This window comes from Danio aesculapii, chromosome 14 (genome assembly GCF_903798145.1).
Source record: "Danio aesculapii chromosome 14, fDanAes4.1, whole genome shotgun sequence".
NCBI classification, from domain to species: Eukaryota; Metazoa; Chordata; class Actinopteri; order Cypriniformes; family Danionidae; genus Danio; species Danio aesculapii.
In genome coordinates this window covers 54,096,957-54,102,956 of record NC_079448.1, presented here as the reverse complement: position 1 = coordinate 54,102,956, position 6,000 = coordinate 54,096,957, and the positions used below count along the sequence as shown (strand labels likewise).

Sequence of the window (6,000 nt, the reverse complement as noted above, 5' to 3'; positions counted from 1 at the left end):
TATAATGTATGTAGTATAGTATATGCGAATCCATTCCTGATTTTGTTTTGCTTCTTTAGGTCTATCGTTAATATTTTTATACCAGTAATATTGTATATTTAATTCTGAAAATTATATATATATATATATAATTACATTTAATTTATTGAAATACTAAAAACATTCCTTTAATTTTTTAAATATTAATATTAAAAATATACCCCCCCCCCCCCCCCAAACCTTCCATTAATCCAATTAGAATGATTATTGTCCCCTCAGTTTTCTCCATGGTCTGCGAGTCTGCTGGATTACTCTGGACGTGATCTGTAGTGACATTTGTTTTCTGATGTCTCTGCTCTGCTGTTTCCCGATCTGATTGCGCGGTGCCGTAAGCAGCTTTATCCTCAGCCTGAGAGCCAGAAGAGAAAAGAAGAGACGGAGATTCAGCGTCAATGATTAACATTTACAGCCACAGCACTGATGCCAAAGCCAAAGGTCTCGTATATTACACACCATCCGCTCATCTGAACAACAGCACAACACACACACACTCACTCCTGACGGTAAGTCAACGCTTCATCTGCATTATTAGTAGTATTCTTAGTCCTGTGATGCTACTCTTTCATGAACGGAGATGTTTCCACATTTTAATCAGAGACTGTGCATCTTGATAAACGTAAACAGGTGACTTGAGGAATAATTCAGATGTTAATAAGAAATAGTTTGTGTTTATGGGATGTTTAATATGATTTTAAACTTTTCCATGGATTAAAAAGAAGTAATGAATGATTATAAAAAGTTTGAGTTATTGCACTCTATAAAAATGCTGGGTTGTTGTAACCCAATGTTGGGTCAAATATGGACACACCCAACATTGGGTTATTTTTTAAGCTAGGCAAAATATGGGTTGTCTATATTTGACTCAACACTTGTTTACAACAACCCAGCATTGTGTTGAGTGTAGTTTAACCAATCTTTTATTTTCCACTCATTTCATAATCTCAGAGGTAAATAGAGTACAATAGAGTATTTTAGAATAAAAGAGTAAATGTACAAAATGTACCAATACAGTAAAAAAATGTTGGGTTGTTGTAACCCAATGTTGGGTCAAATGTGGACACACCCAACATTTTCTTATTTTTAAACTAGGCTAAATAAAGTCAACAGTTGGGTTGTCTTTATTTGACCCAACACTGGGTTACCACAACCCAGGAGTTTGTAGAGTGTAGTTATTATATCAACTCTGAATTGATCTCTCATTTTAAACTCGTTTCATAACCTTTGAGGTAAATAAAGTAGAGTATTTAGAAATAAAAGAGTAGTAGTAAAATGTGTCAAATCTGTAAAAAATGTTGGGTTGTTGTAACCCAATGCTGGGTAAAATGCAGACACCCCTAACATAGGGTAATTTTTCTTAAAATAAATTACGCTTTTTAACTCAACTTGGGTTATGTTGTTTATATTTGACCCAACACTGGGTTACAACAACCCAGCCCTTTGTAGAGTATATTTTAATGTTAACACTGAACTGACCTCTTATTTTACACTTGTTTCATAACCTTTGATGTAAATAGAGTACAGTTTATAAGTGTTTAAGAAAAAAAAGAGAATAAATACAGTAACAAGTAAAAACAGTAAAAAAAATCCTAGATGTTGTAACCCAATTCCCAATCAAATATGTTGTAACCCAATCAAATATGGACAGGCTCAACATTGGGTTATAATTATTTTTAAATTAAAATTAAACTACACTTTTTAACTTTACATTTGGGTTGTGTTTATTTGACCCATTACTGGGTTACAACAACCCAGCATTTTGTTAAGTGTAGTTTAACTGGTAAGGAACCAAGCTTTTTTTTCTCACTCATTTCATAATCTCCGAGGTAAATAGAGTACAATAGAGTGTTTAAAAATAAAAGAGTAAATGTACAAAATGTACCAATACAGTAAAAAAAAATGCTGGGTTGTTGTAACCCAATGTTGGGTCAAATGTGGACACACCCAACATTGGCTTATTTGTAAACTAGGCTAAATAAAGTCAACAGTTGGGTTGTCTATATTTGACCCAACACTGGGTTACCACATTTTGTAAAGTGTAGTTATAATATCAACACTGAACTGATCTCTCATTTTACACTCGCTTCATAACCTTTGAGGTAAATAAAGTAGAGTATTTAAAAAAAAGAGTAGTAGTAAAATGTGTCAAAACTGTAAATGTTGGGTTGTAACCCAATGCTGGGTAAAATGCAGACAACCCCTAACATAGGGTAATTTTTCTTAAAATAAATTACGCTTTTTAACTCAACTTGGGTTATGTTGTTTATATTTGACCCAACACTGGTAGGGTATTTGTAGGGTATATTTTTATGTTAACACTGTACTGACCTCTTATTTTACACTCGTTTCATAACCTTTGACGTAAATAGAGTACAGTTTATAAGTGTTTAAGAAAAAAAGAGAGTAAATAGAGTAACAAATTGTACCAATACAGTAAAAAAAATCTTAGTTGTTGTAACCCAATGTTGGTTCAAATATGGACAGGCTCAACATTGGGTTATAATTATTTTTAAATTAAAATTAAACTACACTTTTTAACTTTACATTTGGGTTGTGTTTATTTGACCCATCACTGGACCCATCAACCCAGCATTTTGTAGAACGTAGTTTTAATGGTAACATTGAATTGATCTCTCATTTTGCACACGTTTCATAACCTTTGATGTAAATAGAGTAACATATTTAAGAAAAAAATAGAGTAACAAAACGTGTCAATACAGAAAAAAATGTTGGGTTATTTTTAACCCAATGCTGGGTCAAATGTGGATACACCCAACATTGTGATATTGTTTGAATTAAAATTATATTATACTTTTTAACTTAACAGTTGGGTCATCTATATTTGACCCAACACTGGGTTACAACAACCCAGCTTTTTGTAGATTGTAGTTTTAATGGTAATGATGAACAGATCCCTCATTGTCCATTCGTTTCATAACCTTTGAGGTAAATAAAGTAAGAAAATGGAGTATTTCAATGTAAAATAGTAGAGTAACAAAACATGTCAATACAGTAAAAAATGCTGGGTTGTTTTAATCTAATGTTGGGTCAAATATGGACAAACCCAATCTTGCTGTCTTAATGACACAACTCAACAGTTGGATTGTCTTTATTTGACCCAATAATGGGTTATAACAACCCAGCATTTTGTTGAGGATAGTTTTTTAGGTAACAGTGAACTGGTCTCTCATTTTCATTTCATAACCTTTGAGGAAAATAAAGTAAAAACATATATAAGTATTTAAGAAAAAAGGTAAGGTAAAGTAAGGTAACGTAAGGTAAACAGTGTAACAAAATGTGCGTAACAGTATGAAATGCTGGGTTGTTGTAACTCAATGTTTGTGTTAAATATGGTCACACCCAACATTGTTTTTTATGAATTAAAAGTAAATAACACTTTTTAACTCAACAGTTGGCTTGTCTATAATTGACCCAATACTGTGTCAACAACCCAGCATTTTGTAGAATAAAGTTTATAGATGTTAAAGCTGAACTGATCCCTCATTTTACACTGGTAAATAGAGTAAAGTACATTATTTAAGAAACCAATAAAGTAAAAAAAAAAAAAAAAACGCTGGATTGTTTCAACCTACCAATGGGTGTAATAGGGTCACACCTAACATAGGGCAATTAAAAACAATTACATTACACTTTATAACTCAACAGTTGGGTTGTCTATATTTGACCCAACACTGGGTTACCACAACCCTGAGTTTTAATGGTGAAGCTGAACTGATCCCTCATTTTACACCGGTTTCAAAACCTTTGAGGTTATTAGAGTACGTTATTTAAGAAACAAAGAGTAAATAGCATAACGAAATTTGCCAATATAGTAAAAAAAATGTTGGGTTGTTTTAACCTAACATTGGGTCAAATAGGGTCACACCTAACATTGGGTAATTATTTTTTTTTAAATTGCATTACACTTTTTAACTCAACAGTTGGGTTGTCTATATTTGACCCAACACTGGGTTACCACAACCCAGCCTTTTGTAGAGTGGAGTTTTAATGGTGAAGCTGAACTGATCCCTCATTTTACACCGGTTCCAAAACCTTTGAGGTTATTAGAGTACGTTATTTAAGAAACAAAGAGTAAATAGCATAACGAAATATGCGAATATAGTAAAAAAAATGTTGGGTTGTTTTAACCTAACATTGGGTCAAATAGGGTCACACCTAACATTGGGTAATTAATTTTTTTAAATTGCATTACACTTTTTAACTCAACAGTTAGGTTGTCTATATTTGACCCAACACTGGGTTACAACAACCCAGCATTTTGTAGAGTGTAGTTACAAAGGTAATGAGGAAAACAGAGTATTTAAGAATAAAAGAGTAGAGTAACAAAACGTGTCAATACAGTAAAAGTGCTGGGTTGTTTTAACTTAATGTTGGGTCAAATATGGACATACCCAATGTTGTCGTTTTATATTAAATTTAAATGGCACTTTTTAACTCAACAGTTGGGCTGTCTATAGTTGACCACACTGTTACAATAACCCAGCATTTTGTAGAGTGTAGTTTTAATGGTAAAGCTGAACTGATGCCTCATTTTCCACTGGTTACAATGGAGTACGGTATTTAAGAAAAAGGTAAACAGAGTAACAAAATTTGCCTATATAATAAAAATGCTGGGTTGTTTAAACCCAATGTTGGGTCAAATAGTGTCACACCTAACGTTGGGTAATTTACACTTTTACTCAAAAGTTTAGACGTCTACATTTGACCCATTAATGGGCTACAACAACGCAGCATTTTGTAGTGTGGTCTTAGTAGTAATGCTGAATTGATCTCTCATTTTCCACTTGTTTCATAACCTTTCAGGTAAAGAGAGTAAATAAAAGTGGCAATGCAGTAAAAATGTTGGGTTGTTGTAAAAATAAAAAAATGTAATTTAATTTGGGTTCCAACATTCAATTTAGATTACACTTTTTAACCCAATGTTTTTAGTGTAGTTATCAACATTCTTCTCATGTTTTTGACACACTTTCACAGATTTGACATTATTTAATGAAATATGTATTCATTTATATATTTCTAGAGCAAAAAATAATGCTATTTCGTAACCCAACATTGGGTTAATTTATTTTTATTTAAATTTAAATGACACCCTAACCCAAAGGTTGGGTTACAACAACCCAACATTTTTTGAGAGTGATTAAAAAAGTTAGAATTATTCGTTTCCAACTGGTCTCTCATTCTATAGCCTTTAAGGCTGGGGGTGTCCAAACTCGGTCCTGGAGGGCCGGTGTCCTGCATAGCTTAGCTCCAACTTCCCTCAACACACTTACCTGGAAGTTTTAGTAAACCAAGGAAGAGCTTGATTAGCTGGTTCAGGTGTGTTTAATTGGGGTTGTATCTAAATTATGCAGGACACCGGCCCTCCAGGAGCGAGTTTGGACCCCTGTTTTAAGGTAAATAGAGTAAGAAAATTAGTATTTAAATTAACCAATACTTTCTAAATAAATACTGGGTTGTTGTAACTCAATGTTGGGTAAAATTTAAACGAACACAACAAAGTTTTTGATTAAATTTAAAGGACACTTTTAACGCACTGGTTGGGTTTGTCCATATTTAACCCAACTTTGGGTTTCAACAACCCAGCATTTTGTAGAGTGTAGTTACAAAGGTAATGAGGAAAACAGAGTATTTAAGAATAAAAGAGTAGAGTAACAAAACGTGTCAATACAGTAAAAGTGCTGGGTTTTATTTAATCAGACACAAGTTATTTGCATATATTTCTAGTGCAAAAATCTCAAGTTTGGGTCAGGCACAGTATATATTTTGTCATATTATTTTTAGGAAACGTTCTCAGTTATTCTAAAATAAAAATATATTTTCATAGAAAAAGATGTTCAATAAAATCTGCCAATTATGTATGAACACATGCCTCTGTAAAAGCCTTTAGAATATAGATATAAATAAAACTATAACCATAAAGTGTGGTGAACAGAAGTGCAGCTG

At 32.8% G+C, this 6,000-nt stretch overlaps 1 protein-coding gene across 1 annotated transcript in view; it reads left to right on the top strand.

Moving 5' to 3' along the window:
* Positions 1-507: 507 nt before the first annotated feature.
* cdhr2 (cadherin related family member 2) overlaps positions 508-6,000 on the top strand; it is a 51,195-nt gene continuing 45,702 nt past the window's right edge. Inside the window, exon 1 of the mRNA XM_056472732.1 lies at positions 508-542. The gene's annotated coding sequence lies outside the window, so the exon portion shown is untranslated. The remainder of the gene's footprint in view (positions 543-6,000) is intronic.